At 39.6% G+C, this 18,381-nt stretch overlaps 1 long non-coding RNA gene across 1 annotated transcript in view; it reads right to left on the bottom strand.

Annotated features, from left to right (window-relative positions):
* Positions 1-11,442, bottom strand: part of LOC114283386 (uncharacterized) — a 29,354-nt gene extending 17,912 nt beyond the window's left edge. Inside the window, exons 1-2 of the long non-coding RNA XR_003636544.2 lie at positions 11,196-11,442; positions 10,678-10,857 (exon numbers count right to left, since the gene is read on the bottom strand). This is a non-coding gene — a long non-coding RNA (uncharacterized LOC114283386). The remainder of the gene's footprint in view (positions 1-10,677; positions 10,858-11,195) is intronic.
* Between the last annotated feature and the right edge of the window lie 6,939 nt (positions 11,443-18,381).

Raw genomic sequence — 18,381 nt, 5'->3', positions numbered from 1 at the left:
TCCTTACTTCGGCTAAAGAGTACTAGGTATTGGTTTAGTCCAGCCAACCACTCTTTAGCTGATGCCTTTACTTCGGCTAAAGAGTACTAAGAGTTGGTTTAATCCAGCCAACCACTCTTTAGCCGATGTCTTTACATCGGCTAAAGAGTACCAAGAGTTAGTTTAATCCAGCCAACCATTCTTTAGCCGATATCCTTACTTCGGCTAAAGAGTACCAAGTGTTGGTTTAATCCAGCCAACCTCTAGGTTGGTTTTTCCAGCTAACCTAAAGTAAAGTGTTTGGTTATTTCGACCAAACGTCCTGCAGCCTGGATCCTGATCCTGGGCTTAGGAAGGGTGTTGGTTTTTCCAGCCAACCTCTAGATTGGTTTTTTCAGCTAACCTAAAGTATAGTGTTTGGGTATTCCGACCAAACGTCCTGCAGCCTGGATCCTTATCCTGGGCTTAGGAAGGGTGTTGGTTTTTCCAGCCAACCTAAAGTATAGTGTTTGGGTATTCCGACCAAACGTCCTGCAGCTTGGATCCTTATCCTAGGCTTAGGAAGGGTGCTGGTTTTTCCAGCCAACCATGTTTTCAATGCCCCTAATTTGCTAAAACAATTTTTACAGAATAAAACACTTATGCCGAAAAAACTACTTGTTTTATTGGGAAAAAGAAAAATTACAAGTATTTTGAAGAAAAATTAAAAATAAAATAGTTTGAGATTGACAGTGTTCCATGGCCTGGGAATTGTTTTGCCGTCCTCATCTTCTAAGTGGCATGCCCCTTTGCCGGCTAACCCAACGACTTTGTAAGGTCCTTTCCAATTAGGCCCTAACTTGCCATCCCCTGGTACCAAGGTGTTTCCCATCACTTTGCGCAGCACCCAATCTCCGATCTTGAATTGCCTTGGATGCACTGTTTTGTTGTATTTCCTGGATAACTCTTGTTGGTATGAGGCAATGTGAACCAGTGCTCTTTCTCTTCTTTCTTCGGCGAGGTTGAGCTCCAATGATATGGCTTCTCCATTTAAGTTGGGAGCAAAATTTTCGCTTCTAATTATGGGAAGGCCAACTTCCAGTGGGATTACTGCTTCCATGCCGTAGGCTAAGGAGAATGGTGTTTCTCCTGTTGATCGTCGAGGTGTGGTGCGGTAAGCCCATAAAACATGAGGAAGTTCCTCTGCCCACTTGCCTTTTGCCTTCTCTAGCCTTTTCTTTAGTCCATCCAAGATGACCTTGTTTGATGCTTCTGCTTGGCCATTTGCTTGAGGATATGCTGGTGTAGAATTGTAGAATTCTATCTTGTATTCTTCACAAAAGCCTCTAAAGATTCTGCCATCAAACTGGGTGCCGTTGTCTGATATTAGGGCTTTAGGTATGCCGAATCGAGTAATGATATTCTGCCAGACGAATTTCTTCACATCTTTTTCCTTGATTGATGCCAGTGCTTCTGCTTCCACCCACTTTGTGAAGTAGTTCGTTGCTGCGAGAAAGAACTTTCTGTTTCCGGGTGCTGTTGGAAGTAGTCCTACTATGTCCAAGCCCCACATTGCAAAGGGCCATGGGCTGGTCAATGGTAGGAGTTCTCTGGCCAGCTGATGCATTTGATATGCGAACTTCTGACATTTCTCGCACTTCTTCACGTACTTCTCTGAGTCTTCTTGCATGTATGGCCACCAGTATCCTTGCGAAATGGCTCTGTAAGCTAACGATCTTCCCCCTTGGTGGCTTCCGCACACCCCTTCGTGTATTTCGAACAAGAATGCTTCTACTTTGCTGGGGTGGACACACTTTAGATAAGGTCCTGAGAATGACTTTTTGTATAATGCCATGGATGAGGAGAGCCAAAATCGCTGCGACTTTGCTCGAATTTTGTTGGCTTCTTTCTTGTCTTCCGGTAAGATGCCATCTTTTAAGAACAGTATAATGGGATCTATCCATGAGGGGCCTAATTCGGCGCAACATACCTCTTCTACTTCGGGGTCTTCAATGCTTGGCCTTGATAGGTAGTCAATTAGTAGTGGGTGAGGGATGGATGTATTTGCCATTGACGCAAAGCCTGCTAGTTCGTCTGCTCTGCTGTTTTCCTCCCTGCCAATTTGTTCTATCCTTACTACTTCAAATTTCTTGATCTCTATTCTGACCAATTCTTGGTACTTGGCCATCCTGTCATCCTTTGCTTCATAGTCGCCAAAAATTTGGTTTACCACCAGCTGTGAGTCACTGTAGACCATTAATTTGATGGCCTTCATATAGAATGCTGATTTGAGTCCTGCAAGAAGTGCTTCATTCTCCGCTTCGTTGTTTGATACTGGGAAGCCAAGGTTGATTGCTTGCTCCACAACCAGGCCATTTGGTAAGATGAGGACTATGCCAAGTCCTGCACTATGCCGGTTGGATGCTCCATCCACAAAGAGCTTCCACATCTCACCAACGAACAACTTCCAGCAAGTGGAGGGGTCAGATGATGTCGTGGGGTCAAGAATGTTGCTGGTGTTTTCTTCAAGGTCCATGCTTGGTGTCTGCCTCTCGCTATCTGATTGTACCAAGTCTTTATTTGTTGGTGAGTCTTGGCTTGGTATAGCATGGTTTGCTTCTTCCTTACTGTCTTTACTCTGGTCTGCCATGGGGTCTGACTGAGTATACTGCATCAGGGGTTGCGCTATTTGCGTAGCGTATAAGTCCAATTATCAAACCGGCTTCGCATAGTGTATAAGTCCAATTTTCAAACCGGCTTCGCGTAGCGTATAAGTCCAATTTTGAAAATCTTTCTGCATATCATTTCGTATCCTGCCCCTGAACTACACTGGTTTGATTCCTTGCAAAAGGATACGTAGGCAGCCTGCGGGCACAACCATTTATTTGTCTATATTTTGTTTGTTTGTCCAAGTCTTCGGCCTCGTCAAAAATGGGTCGTCTCTGGGCTTTGACATTCACTCCCATCACTTCTTGACTTCCGAGTTCTGTCAAAGAGGGGCAACTGTAGACACCCCATTTTTGACCGTCCATAAGACTTCGACGCGACTGATGATTTACATGGTGGAGAAAGGTGTGCAGGGCAAAGGTTCAATTTCTTCAGCAAAGAGAGAGTCAAATCTCAACTTCATACCCCTGTTCTGGACCAGAACGATCTCAATCAAAAGATTTTAGACTTAAAACCCTCTCTTTCAAAAACAATTTTGAAATAAAGTTTCTGCGATGTTCCGAGGCTCGCATTTTGTCAAAAATTGCGCTTTTCGGTAAACCAAGCAAGGACAAAGTGGAAATGAATGAAAGAGAGATGAAATCTTTGAAAAATCTTTCAAAACACCTTACTTAGGGGTTTGAAGTTGAAGAAAAGAAGAGAAGAGGGAAGAAATCCAATCGGGGGAGAAAATGGGCATGAACCGTTAAAAGAAAGTTAAGCAGCCCTCGCCGAATCGGGCCTATTCATTTGGATACTTGGAATCAAACTATGAGGCCACCACCGTTGAAAATAACACTTCCGGGGCTTCATTTTTCACTCAAGAATCTCAGAAATCCAATTCCGGACGGGGAAGATATAGTTGATTGAAGTAGGGCATCACTCCGGTTGGACCGAAACCTGCGCGGCTTCACCAAAAAAGGGCATAACTTTTTCCACAGGAGGAATTTTAATGCAAGGTTTGTGCCATTGGAAAGATAACTTCCGGGGCTTCAATTTGAACACTTGAACGGCCACCATTGGACCTTCCTACCACCCACCGGCCACTTTTCTTTCCGGTAGTCCATTTTTTTGTCCTGAAAGTAGCTGGCCAGCCAGAAAATCTAGCTGGCCGGCCTCCTAGCTGGTGAAATGACTTTTTTGCCCTTTTAAACTAGCCGGCCATGCCCCCTTCCCCAAGTGTGTCCTAGAAGTGAATTTTGTTTTCCACTACACCCATGTCCGAGGGTTTGGCCATTTCGAGGGGAAACTTGATTTGTTTTCCCCCCCTTTTTTCCCCCCTCTTTTCCACCCCTTTTGCTTATATATACAGCCCCTCCCCTTCAGATTTTAGGGTTACAAAATTTGTTTTGAGAGCCTTGTATCAATTCTCCCTCTCTCTCTACTCTAAGCCTCAAAACACCAAGTCCTACACCCTTTTCTTCATCACCACCTAGCACCACACTACCACTTCCATTCCAGCAGCTTGGAGGTCTTCTCAGAGGCTAGGAGGCAGCTTTTCTTGGTCCAAGAGGCAGCAAAGGATTGGTTTTCAAGGGTGAGTTGATTTCTCCCTCTTTCTAGCTCATTTTTGCAAGTTTTCTTAGCCCCCTTTGCTTGCTGTTTTGAGCTCCGACCAAAACTGAAAGTGGCTTTTTTTTTGAGCTCTATTTCATCTTTCATTGAGGGTCTTACCCTGTTTGGGACCCCCATCTTGCACTTGCTTCATTACCCCTTTGTATGCCATAATCTTGCATAGTATTTTTGGCCTATGTATGATCTGTTTTGGAGCATGATGTAAACTGTAGATAGGCTTATTTTGAGCCCTTCTTCATCACTGTTTGGGACCTCCATGTGCCACTTGTCATTATCCCTCTCTTGGCCCCATTTTTGTATGCTAATCTAGCCTCATTTGTGTTCCATGTTTGGCCATGCTTTAAACTGTAAACATGCTTGTTTTGGGGCTGCCTAGCTTCTGTCTTCATACTTCATGTTCAAATTATGCATGCATTGCATAGCTATAGGCCATTTCATGCGCCAAAATTCATGTTTCGGGACTCGTTCCATGCATCGGGTATCATTTTGCCATGATTCGGGGCTATTTTGCATCTCATTTTGCCTCTGAAAATTGCATGATCATATGCCATATTCCATGTTTTGCCATGTCTTGTTAGAGTGGCATTCCGTGCCGTAGGTTCGGTTCTCGGTTTGCGTGCACACGTGCACGCACTTCGAGTTGTCTTATTTTCATCTTATGGCCTCTTATGCGAGTGTGGCTGAGGTCCACTTGTGTTAGTATAAGTCCATTGTGCATTGTGTATGCCATTTCATTTCATAGCATTGCGTATGCTAGGTCGTATGTTAGAGCATTGTGTATGCCATGTTATCTCGTGCATCGTGTATGCCATTTCATAGCATTGTGTATGCTAGGTTGTATTTTAATTGCATTTCATACATGTCATGCATATTGCATTGTGCTTGGGGTAGGAGTTAGCCAGAGCACGGGAAACGAGGTACGTTTCGTACTCCGAGTGACGGAACGTGTCTCAATTCCCCAGTCGCCGACACTCCGGATTATCCATGTTGGAGTTAGGTTTTAGTTGAGTTTTCATATGCATTCATTCTATATTGAGTTGCACAATTCGACTCCTCGGCCATCATGCATCGAGATGCGTGATTGGTGGCACCAGGATCGAGGCATGCATACATCTGTGAAAATACATTGCTATGCCCCTTTCCTGCTCTCTGTTGCAGCAAATCAAGAATTAGCAACCTCCCAGAGCTTGGCACGCTTTCCAAGAATAATCTCAAAACAGAGGCTAATCGGGGCATCCCAGTGGATTTCCGCGCAAGGCAGCCCAGACATGCATCATTCATCAGAGTCAAGGCAGTCCCTTGCATGCCACTTTATAGCTTTCTTAGTTAATTTGTAAATTAATTAGGAATTTGTTTATATTCGGACTGTATTATTTGGACTGTAATATTTGGACTGTATTATTCTTTCGGACCCTCCGTGCGAGGGCACAACTGTAATAAGTGTGCGTGTGTGTGATGCATGTCTTCCAACCCCACGTCTTTCTCCCTTTTATTTACCTGCTTATGATGGTTAGATTAGGGCATGTTTCAATTAGCATACAGTATGATAGCATGTTTGCATTCATTCATCTGTTTTGCATGCACCGGGCTCGGCGCATCATACTAACTGCATCGTATTTTCAATTCCAAATTGAATACATGTTAGCTGTAGCATTTCATATGCCATGTCTAGAATAGCCGAGCCTGCTATAGTTGCATTTTGCATGTGTTGCATTAGGCATTTCTGTATAATTAGGATCATGTATGGATTTCTAATTAGCTTCTTTTTTGGCTTGGAGTACTCGGTGAGTTTTATGCTTTAGCATCCTTGCATGCGTGTGAGTGCTGCCATGAATAGCATGCTTACCATGAGGCTAATTGCTTATGTGATACAACTGCCTGAATGCCTGTGGGTGAAGGTTGGGTTATTTGGATTGGAACAAATCATTGACTGTGAGTTTTAACATGTTTTTCCTAAGCCCACTTGAGGGTGGCAAATCCACATCTTAGCCTACTTGCGAGTAGCACCATCAAACCATTTTCAAATAAACAAACATGAAATGTTGTGTTCCAATTCAGGCGATCCAGTCTATACTTGTATGCTGTGCGCATCACATAGTAATCTAGGCTAATAACCGGAATAAGAACGCACAATGTTTTCAAAACTAGATATCATGATTAGTAGAGGCTGATCTTTGATCGGGCGAGTGGGGGTGCTCACGAAGTGACCTTTCCTAATTGTACCCAAGTTCCCGAGCCGAGGCAACTTTGGTGATGACGGACACGTGGCCTTAGGCAAATGAGTCAGGGTTTCTTAAATTTCCCCAAAATAAAATATTTAGGTGGCAACTCTGTATCTGGCGAAGCAGTCCATGTTTGGCACTTCTTTTCTAAAAAAAACCTGTTTTCTCAAAACGATTTGCCAGATTTGGACTCTTTGGTTCAGACTTAGAACCGTGACAATTTGAGAGTCCTGAGCTGTAGTGACCCCAAATGAACGGAACGGGAGCTCGTTTCTCCCGGGGCGTTCGGGGGGATGTCTACAATTTCTGGCGACTCTGCTGGGGATTTAGAGGACTTGACTCAAACTCATGATATCTGTTTTTGACTACACTGGTGTGTTTCTTTGCATTGCATGTGCATTGGTGCGCCTAGGACACCGTGTTTGCCATCTGTTATTCCTGAACGGTTTGCCGGAGGCTTGTCTTGTCAAGGCATGACCATAAGGCTGACCGGTTGTGGGCTCTGCCAGTATGGGAACACAAACTCCGGTTTTACCGGGGCACCCTTTTTGACCATTCGACCTAGTGCATATTCGGATCCATAGTGACCATTCCAAACTAGGACAGGTTGCTTACCCGTTTATAGGTTGTTTGAAACCGCTGCGTGCGTAATGAAACCCTAGCTCCTGAAAAAATAGGACAGGGAAACCCTACCCCAACATAGGGGTGTTTTGGCTCTCACTTGCTTGTTATGTGCTTTTAGAGTGCGTCTCTATAGGAATGCATGTATCAGTCTACAAGTTTGGGCATCAGGCCTGCGGGCATCAGTATCTGGGAATCAGTTTTACCCGAGGGTATCAGATTTGAGGCAGAATTTTGGGGGCAAAATTCAGTAGAGAGCACACTCATTCAACTAGGCTCATATCTGTTCAGCTGAAATCAGGCTGAGATGCTGCATGTTTTCCCTTTTGCTAGGTAGTCTTGGAACCATAGCTTCAGAAGGCCCCAATATTCCCTGGATACACCGAACTTGTGTTGATAGACTTTGTTGGGTTAGAGATTCAGTTCAAGGGCAATCAGTGTTCCTTTACCAGAGGCAGGGTGAAAAGGTCGAACAGGCACAGACCACCAGTACAGCAGCTACCAGCTCAGTGGTCTTTGAACAGCCAGGTTGAGATTTCTGAGCCTACTGCAGACCCAGGTATACCAATTGCTTAGTTAGATCAGGGCAATATGTCGGGTCTGGAAGAGATGGTGCGCCAACTCCAGGATAGTATGAAAGCCATGCAGCAAGATGCTGTCCGTCAAGCGGAATTCGCCAAGCAACAGGCTGTGGTCATAGCCCAACAGGCAGAGACAATTGCCAGGTTAGAGCAGCAAACTGGAGTATCTACTTCACACCAGGCTCCTCCCCCACCAAGAGTTCCCATACTCGGGGAGGCAACCCACGTCCAGGATGATACGGACATTCCAGGCAGGCCAGCTCCGCCCCCGGTGCTACCCCAGCTGTTTAAAACACCCACCAACCTACCAGACTCCCCCTTTGAGTTTGAGACGGACCCCACAGCATTAAAAGTGAGCAAGCTTGAGAAATTGTTCAAAAAGTCTCAAGGGGCCCGCTCTATTCCTGATATAGAGGATGGCTATACCGACTCAGTGGTGACCTTGCCGGAGCAGTTTAAAATGCCGCATATCGATCGATTTGATGGCTCTGAAGACCCAATGGTGCACCTCCAATTGTTTTCTGATATCTTGAGGCCAATGGGTTTGACCACAGCCCAGAAATTGTCACTATTCGGCCGAACCCTGTCTGGGATAGCCGCAACCTGGTATGCAAAATTGGAGAACTCTGTGAAATGGAATTGGCGGAAGTGGCTTAGGTGTATGTAAGGGTCCGTCTTCCCTTCGTACGTGGTGAATTTTGGCTGAAGGAAGCCTGAAGGTAGGGGTGCGTTTTCAATTGCCGGGACAAACGGTGAGGTCTGCAGCCTTGCTAATGCTTTGTCCGTTGGTTCGTAGGCAGAGTGTGCTAACGGCATTCCGACCTCGACGCTTCCATGTGTCCGAGGAGCCAACCGTTGAAGGGCAGATACCCTGCGAGGGTTGCGTGCCCTAGTATCCTCCTTCCATCGTGCCTTTTCTTCTAGCATGATCCGCAAATCGGATGATCTTGGCAACTCCGTCTGCCTGGATGATGTCTGGTGCGAGCGCGAGGGTCGATAGGTACTTCCGTCAGTGTAAGACCTCAATGATCTCGTTCTCTCAGACCTAGAGTAACGAGTTCTGGAGGTTCTGGATTGAGTATCGCCTGTCCTGAGGCTTCTACTCTCTGCTTGTGATGGTGTGGAATGCCTTCCACGGTCTTCTGAGCGGCGAGGGGGCGTTTTGTTTTTGCGCCCCTCTCCTGTCGCCACTCCTTTTCCCTTCATCTGGCGCTTCAAGGCCTCCATGTTGGCCGTCATCTTCCTTATTAATTCATCTTGCTCCTTCACGCGGTCCTCCAGAACTTGAGGATCAATCCTCCGCCTTTGTCTGTTAGGACTTCGTGAATGAGAGTGACGTGGGCTGTTAGTCCACCTCCTCCCCCTTGTATCCCTCCTGGGATTTTGTCACTGTGGCTCTAAGTCCCCCATGGGAGGGATAGAAGGTAGGCCTTCGTGTCTTGCACCCCCCTCTGGTGTTTGTTCGTCGATGGCAGACTGCGACAAATCTTCGTTGTGTGCCATTACTTCTAAAGAGGAAAAGCTTGATCAAGAGGTTTTGTTCTTGTCTGAATTCCTACAGACGGCGCCAATTGTACGGGAAAGAAATAAACCTTCTCGTATAATCCTTTTGATCAAGTCTGCGCTTCTCCAAACGTCGTCGCTTTACTCCCTGAAAACACAAACGTGAGCTAGTCGGCGGGTGTGTGCCGGAAACCCCTTCCGATGCCTAAGTTAGAAAAATAGACAAAGACAAAAAGCTCTGTGTATCAAAGTTGTGTGTTACCTCTCCATAGGTGATATTGGTGAGCTTTTATAGGTTCCGTGTAGCACAATCCAAGTAGGACTCATACTCCTCCATGTAGAGTCCTCCTAGGATTCATACTCCTGAAGGATAATGCTTATCCTTCAACACCCCCCTCACTGCTTAAACCAAGTGAGATGGTTTTACCATGGCCGGACTACCATACAACCGAAATAACATTGCCATGCTAGACTACCTGGAGTGACCGATCTAACTGTTAGTTCGGCTCTTCCTTGCTTTTCTTCTACCTCGGCTTCACATGCCAAGACCGAGCTATCCATAGAAGAGTTTAAGCCGAACTAACCTAAAACCAAGTCCTGAAGAGGGCTCAGTATACTTCGGTTCAAGATTACGACCGGGTCAACCAATTTGGCCGTGGCGACCGAGATAACAACAAGGCCTTCTTGTACCGAGCTAATGAAAAAAGCCATTTCACTCCGCCTTTCTTACTACGGCCCAAAGCGGCCCATTATCCAATCTCGGCCCAATTTATTCATATAAATTACCCTCTCAGTTGTAATTATTAAATTATATAAGTGTACAATGTGAGATATAATTGGCCATCATATCGCATACCACACCACATGTTCAACACTAATTGACACACAAACAGTGACTTTAACTTCCAAGAGGAGTCAAGCTATGCATGCAAAACAATACTAGAGAGACGTTTTAAATATAAGATGTATTCAATACAATATTCAAGCTTCAAGTGTTTATCATATATGATAAGCTCATTTGGTATTTGAAATTACTCATTCAATTTTCAAAAGACATTCTAAATGGTGGTCAAAATCCACATGTTTTTGTTAGATGATACTTTAACAGTTTCAAATTCATCATTCATATCATCTGGGTAGATTATTTGTCCACTCATGATGAATCCAGCAAGTTAAAGCTTTAGTGCAGCTACACTTTCTGAATTTCATCAACTTTATGGTCACCTGGGCATTTGGTCTTTAAGAGCTCCACATCTGAGCCAATCCAGTCCAATTGGCTAGTCCAAATTGGTTTTTTTGACAAATTGACAACTTTGGAACATTATATTTTTATTAGAGCCTTTCTACTTTATTCTTCAAAGAATTATGTAAATTAGATGGTCAATTTTGGCCATTATATTAGCTACAGTAAATCAAATAATGGGAAAGCCCAATTGCACTTGTAGAGAACAAAGTTAAATGATAAAGAAGCTCCTTCAGGTACCAGATTTAACAAAGTGATGTAAGCTCACCTTGAATAAGATAATTCACTTTCACAAGTTGAGATTTCTAGAGTTGACTCTGAAAGACCTTGCGTCTTATCAGGCAAAGGCTGATTGTGATATTCATTTTGTCAAACATCAGTGGCTTCAATGGGTGAATTGCTTTCACAAAGAATGTTGTCGTCTGACAATGACCTCTTTAAAAATGTCCTATACACATACAAAATGTAGACTTATTAAACATTTTGAAAGAAACCTATTTTGTGTCATATAGTTTAATAGATATCATATCACAAATATAGTATTTCCAACATGCTTACATACATAGTAATGGATGAACTTAAAAAGAGCATTCAAAGAGAATATCTCCAGTGTATAAAATTTGCAGACAATACAAATTTAGTTGACGAAACAAGAGAATGAGAAAACTTTAAGCTAAAATTGTGGAGAGATATTTCAAAATATAAAAGTTTAGATTTAAGTAGAACTAGGATAGACTATAAGAATTGTAACTAGCAAAACTAGAAATAGGGATGAAGATAGAGTACAAATTGGTGGGTTTATAGAGTTTAACAAAGAAGTCTTCTTTAGCATCAAGTCTTTTATCTCCAACATTGCATTAAAGGAGGCATATAATTCACGAGTCTGCCGAAGCTTTTCCTGCATATTAAGCAGAGAGTGAATACATTTGGTTAATTTAGTTAAGATTGGAGGCAATATGAAATTCATAAAAGAAAATGTAACAGAACTAACCAACCATAGTATTTCCATACCACATTTCTTCTCATTACACCAAAATAGAGAACCATTACAGTGAACCAAATTGATCGTAAATCTTCCAAAAAGAATTTTGCTACTCTAATTTATTCTTTGTACTTGTGGAACTGATCTAATTAAATTTGCTTCTCAAAGATTATCTAACAACATGGCATAGCTATTCAATTCCCCCTCCCCCTCCCCGCCTGCTCGCGCGCGACAATTAGCACGTGGGTGCTTTGTTTTGTTGGTAACAAGCCCATCTCATATTTGCAATGCCACACTGTTGCTTGGGGGCTGATGTTGTGGAGTTGAATATAAAATCTTAATTTCAGAGTGATCTCAATTTCAAAGGTTATGGAGCAAAGAGTAATTTAAAAAAAAAAAAAAAAAAGAGGAAATCAAATAATACTTTGAACTTGAATTCTCTCACTTTCAGTTGCATGCATAATGACAATCTTTTGTAATCCTTTCATTTCAAACCAATCACAAAATTCATATTAGAAAAATACTGCAATAGTAGTTGTATTTACAAATCGTATTTCTTCCATAGAGTTTTTTTTTTTTTTTTCTTGGTAACCTATTTTGTTCAATTTTCTTAAGGAAATACTACCACGTACAGTCCACTATCATAAGAAACTTGAGAATTTTTTGAGGTGAAGTTATGAATTTTTGTAGTGTTTGTTATGAATAAGTGTAACTCTAAAGGGCCATGTAAGAAACCTCGTGAGACCAGGTTGAACCCAATAAACCATGAACAACATTTCCAAGAAAATAAGAGAGAGACAATCTGAAGAATGACAAAAAAAAATATGGAAGATTAGAACAGAAGGGAGTAAATTACCTGCAGAGCCAATTGAGAAGGGAATTCCACAACCCTATTTCATAGAAAACGAGAATTTCAGATGAATCGAATGGAGTTGTCAAGAAAACCCTTTCTATTTTTGTTTCTGAGTTCTGAGAAAGCAATCAAAGCAAAACAAAGCAAATCATCATGTTTTGTAAATTGAATTGAAGAAAGAGAGAGATTTGAAGCTGCTTATACATACGTATATATATAATATATATGAGAGAGAGAGAGAGAGAGAGAGAGAGAGAGAGAGAGAGAAAAGAGAAATAAAATTAGGGTTTTTGATTCCTCCACTACATTTCGCCCCTACTACGCATCTCAATTGCCGCCTCTGTCGATTCTAGCCTCTAACTTTGGCCAGCGATCTCAATGTCAAACCCCTTCGATTGCGTCTCCCCAATTTTAGAGAATGGTTGCTGGTTTGCAATGGTGATATCAATGACGGTGGTCGTCGTGTGCTTATGTACCGATGGCGGTGGAGAGAAAGAGAGAGGGGGGGCGGAGGAGAAGGAGGGCGTGACAAAGAGACACAGGAGTGATAGAGAGAAAGAATAAGAAGCGTTTTTTTTTTGGGTCCATTAGCCACGACAACAAAGGCCGTGGCAAAAAAAATCTTTTTGCGACGGGGATAGAAAGCAGTCTAAAAAAAAAGGTCTTTTACGACAGTTAATGGTTTGCCATCGCAAAAACCATCCAACATATCATTTTCTCTTTTCGAGACAGGAATTGCCATCGCAAAAAGTGACCATTAGCGACAGGATATTAACCGTCACAAAAGGTTACTTTTTGTGACAGAAAATATACCGTCGCTAAAAGTTCCATGTCATATACCCATTTCTCTAGTAGTGTTAGGGTTGGGTGCGAATGTATATGCGAATCGAATAAGACATGGAGAGGAAGACAGAGAGAGACACACACACACGCACAGAGAAAGAAAGAGAAAGAGGGCGAAATAGAGGACATACCTACCCGAGACAAAGCGACGGTGGTGCTAACCCTTACGGTGTGCTCGTCTAACCCTTGCGTTGTGCTCGTCTAACCCTTGCGGTGATGCTTCAATAACAGAGAGGAGGGCAGAGGCGTGAGGTGTAAGAGAGAAGAAACACAGAGGCGTGAGGTGTGAGAGAAGACAAAGGGAGACAGAGAGGGAGAGAGAATGACTGAGGTAGGCAAAGCGAAAAACAGACTGTAAGTGAGAGAGAGACAGACCGAGAGTGAGAGAATACTTGTGAGGATGTGGCGGTGGTGATCTACGGGCGGTGGTCGTGGCTGTAGGGGTGGCGGTGGCGAGCGACGTTGGTGGTGTGCGCTGAGGTGAGGTCATGTAGGGTGAGGTTTGGTGGTCAAATCTGTGTGTGAGAAGAAGAACTGATATATCTAAGGCGCTAATATATTCATTTCCCTCTAAAAACCTTTAGCAACTCAACCATTTATTTGGTGACAAAATTATTTCCTCACTAAAAGATAAAATTATTAGCCACGAAAATAGTTTTCTCACGAAATAATATTAAAATATTAAAAATTATTGGTGACGAAAATATATTCGTCATTAATAATTTTATTATTGGTGACCAATTTTTTCCTCACCAAAAGTTTGAAAATTTTGGCGCCATTCGAAAAATTAGCGGAAAAATCTTTAGTGACAAAAAAATAAATAATGACGAAAAATAATTTCGTCACCTAATCTTTTTATTATGTATGCAGATTGGTGACGAAATTTTACTTTTATCTCTAAAAATGGTACATTTGGAGACGAAAAATTATTTTCTTCATTAAAAGGTACGTCTTTCGTGACAAAATTTATTTTCGTCATTAGTTTTCGTCTCTAAATACACTTTTTGTTGTAGTGAACTCATGGTTTTTTTTTTCTGCATTCAGTGTGTTTGGTTTGAGTTTTTTGAATTAAGTTTTTTGAAAATTGAGTTTTTTGGTTTTCGTGTTTTTTTTTGTTTTTAGTGAATATTTTTAAAATTTTAAATATTTTTTTTTAACTTTTTTAGATGCACCTTACTTAGATGTATCTAAAAAGTAAAAAATTTGTGAAAATATATTTTTAAAAATTAATAAATACATAAAAATACAAAAAAATGTACTGAATTCTCATATTTTTTTTTCGTATTTTTGGTATTTAGTGAATTTTTAAAAGGTTTTTTTTTTAATTTTTTTTTACTTTTTAGGTATATGTATGTTAGGTATGTTTAAAAATTAAAAAAATTGCTCAAAATATTAAAAAAATTCAGTAAAAACAAAAAAAAGACGATAAATAAAAAAGTAAAATTTTTTAAAAAGTGTTGTTGAAAAATGATAACCAAGTGAAGAGTCACCGTTGACACAACTGAAAGGTATAATTAGATTACAACTGAAGGGTTACCGTTGCTCCATCAATTTGAACTTTTAACCTCTCACTTTTTACAACCTAAGGTGTAACTACTCGATCATGGTTGAACAAGCAAGACTTTATAGAAGCTACAATAAATGCCAATGCCATATAAACAGGATGTACTTCCCTTCTCACCTTCGAAAACTTCCAAATCTCCACAATTTTCTGGACACGTTTAGAATGACAATAACATTTATTTTTGCTCTTTCCTAGTCATATGAACTATTGAAAATAGTACAGAAAACAAAAGGCATAAAAATGTGCACACAAAAAAATAAAAATAAAAGTTTGAAGGCAAATTCTACCATTGTTCTCCATAATAGTTCTAGTACAACTGATAATATTTATTAAAAATTGAATAGAAATTAAGAACATAATGATCAATCTATTTCAATTGCACACCAGTTGTTCAATCACTTTGAGGAGAGTGAACAAACTATTTTTTTCCTTAATTTCAAGTCAAATTTCTAAAGGAACGTTATTAATTGGGCTACAATAACACAATATGAAAAATCAAAAATAAAATTGATACAATGAAAATTATAAAAAATTAACACAAAAAATAAATTACAGAGATTGCACGTGTAATTTGTTCAAAAAATTAATATGAACTTAGATTCATTTTGAGTGTGATCCCTAGCACACCCAGGACAAATTTAGATCACATATTCATTTTTTTGTGCACATTTATATGACCATAGAGGCCACTGAGTCAACATTCTTGTTTGGTACTACACTGCTAGTATAAGAATCGAGAAATTTGGTTTAGATTTTTACTTGAAATTTAGATTTATAATGAAGATTGAATGGGTATATTATGAGGTCGATGTGTACAATAAATCTGAATTACGTATTAATATTTTTAAATAAAAAATTTGAGTAGATAGTATTACTGCTCCAAATACTAAATTGTGCCTAAAAAAAGTTAAGGAGGACAATAATAATGCAATGCACTTGGCAGTAAAGTTGAAGCAAAAAGGAAATATGTCTAGGTTAGGAACTCCACTGCAATCATGTTAACTGTGTTCTTTTCTCTAAAAACTCCAAAAACCCATCACCATCAAAAGTGACAAATACATCAAATCGTCTTTTTAATTTTAAAATTTTTTAAATGGTTATGCTAAAGCTAACTTGTGAACTCCATTTAATATTCAAAATGAACGATTGTAAAACATTTGAAAGGTGGCCTACACTGCACTTAAAATTAAAACAAAAACAAATTTGTCGATTAAAATAACAAAGCCATTACAGCATAGATTCCATGGTGTTTGAAATCTTAAAATAAACAAAAAGAAAAAGTTAAAAAAGAAAGGAGAAGAAGGCTACATAATGGGTGGGTTATGTGTTTGCTACACACTATTATCATGAGACCAACCCATGTGGCTCTGATAATGACTCCCATTTGTCCTATTATTGTCATATGTTGGGAGGAGGGTTTTGTCTTTGCAACTTGCTTTACTTTCTTAAACATTGGTTACATATTTTGTGCCCCCACCAAATACTAGTTTATGAGCTATATAACAAAGAATATTATACAGAAAATATATTTTAAATGATATATTTATAGCAATGTTGAAATTATAAGAACAAGATTAATTGTTTGGATTGGAAATGAAGAGACCATAAGAAAACACATCATTGTGTATAAAGATTTTATACAAAAAATATGTTGTATATAAAGGCCTATAATCTTGTGGTCTAGTGACATGAAGTCAGCACTTAAGTGTTTGCAAAGAAGGGGTTGGAGGTTCGATTTCAGGATAAAAATCAAAAAATCAACAAATGACTTTCGCCAATCAAAAATATCTTTACTCCTATAATAATAATACTATGTTCAACAAATCATTAAGTTTTTTTCTATATACATATATATATTTTTGGTAACAAAGGAGTATTTGGGTTGTGCCTCAATTAGTCCCTCCATACATGCAATTCTTCCGTTTCACAAATACCCAATAATTAATAGTCTTGGACCCTAGGGTCGATGGACTTCCCGAGGTGCTTATCACTACTCAATTTGCTATCAGTTAAGCCTTTGAGATTACAATAAGACATGTTTGGTTAGAGGGATAAAGAAATAGAACTAATGTCTCTTCATTGAATAGCACTTCTTTCCTTCATCTTTTATATTGTTGACATAAATATGCCTAGTTTGATAATAATTAATGAGGATATATAGCACATGAGGATATATAGCACACTCAGGTCTAAGGATCAAGGAGCATATATAATAGTGCAAGCTAAACATTGGGGAGTTCATATATCTTTGAACAAGATAGAAAAATTCTTGCTACCAAACACAGACAGTTTCAAAATATGCAGAGAAGGGACAAGGAGTAGGAAAATGGATGAAATGCTTGTCACCCAAATAAGGGGACAGTGTGTGAAGGGGTCCTAACTAAGAGACAGTGTAAATGTGCCACTGCAGTTGTGGGTTTTAAGGACTTTGCAATAAATAATGAAATAAGCCCATTGGCCTTACATGCTGCTAAATAGATCATGTTTATCCGTTTATCTGTTTCACTAGGCATAGAGGAAGCATCTCCGTTTGTTTCGGCTTCCATATTTTCCGGCATTTGGTATAACAAAAACATTTTTCCTGATCAACGTTCCTTGGACATAAAACACTCTTTCTTATCTTTTCGCATTTGTGTTGGAAGGATTCTGAAAGGAAAGGAGTGTTGGAGTGTTGCACCAATTGTCAAACAAAGATATATGTCTGATAAACACAGTTTTTAGCTAGGGTTAGGGTTAGATTTCTTACTAGTATGTGCATGAACTTGTTGGAGATCATGAGAAGTGTTCTCCAATGGGAATTTGAATCTAATTTCTCCCTATCCCAGAATGATTCAAATTACAAACTTACAGTGTGTGTGTGCGCATGCACGCGCTTTGCAGTGCCTCGATATTCTCCTATTAGGTATGAGCAATTCAAACTCGAGGACTAGATGAATTCCTAAGTCCTAAAACGAACATACAATGCATAATGCAAGAATTTAAAGAAATCTTCATTTAATTACTGTTTTCATATGTTTTAAGATTCCAATGCACAAATTATTTCTTAGCATATCTTGTAAAAATATAGATCTAATAATACTTCAAATCCTCCATAGACGTCACACATTTATTTCGTCTTTGTGAACATTTTTTTGTTAAAACTAGTGATCTAAATGTAGGTATAGGTTTTTATTTAAGCTATACAATATGTACTATGACAGGGAATTTCTTGAAAGAAGAAATCAAAATTATTTTTATTATTGCACTTTAATATCCAAGTAGTTTTTTCCTCATACATTGAATTTTTGTTTAAATTAAAAATAAAAACTAAAAAAAATAAGAAAAAGAAACAAGATGAACTGTAAAATTATCGTTATTATTATTTGTTATTTTTTTAAATGACATAAATACAAAATCTTATAAATATACTCTATATACATATAATTACCAGCAAATAGCTCGTATTGATTAAAGTCTCACTATTTTATATTTTTAACTTTTTATTGCTTCTATTCAACCGTAGGGGAGTGGTTGCCCGAGCTTGTTTGGGTATATTTTTTACTCCATCTTTTTATCCTTTTCTAGTCATATCATTTATTTTATTTTTTAAAGAAATTAACCAATAAGTCTAATATTTTAAATTCATAACCAATATAGTTTCATATTTTTTTTTTGGTGATTCATTTAATCATTTTGAATGTATAATGACTCATTTACCCACTACATTAAAGTGTCACATTTAGAAAAAAGT

This window comes from Camellia sinensis, chromosome 13 (assembly GCF_055761805.1).
Source record: "Camellia sinensis isolate YWXY chromosome 13, ASM5576180v1, whole genome shotgun sequence".
NCBI lineage: Eukaryota > Viridiplantae > Streptophyta > Magnoliopsida > Ericales > Theaceae > Camellia > Camellia sinensis.
Note: the sequence above shows the minus strand (reverse complement) of the source record. Positions and strands in the feature narration are given on the sequence as shown.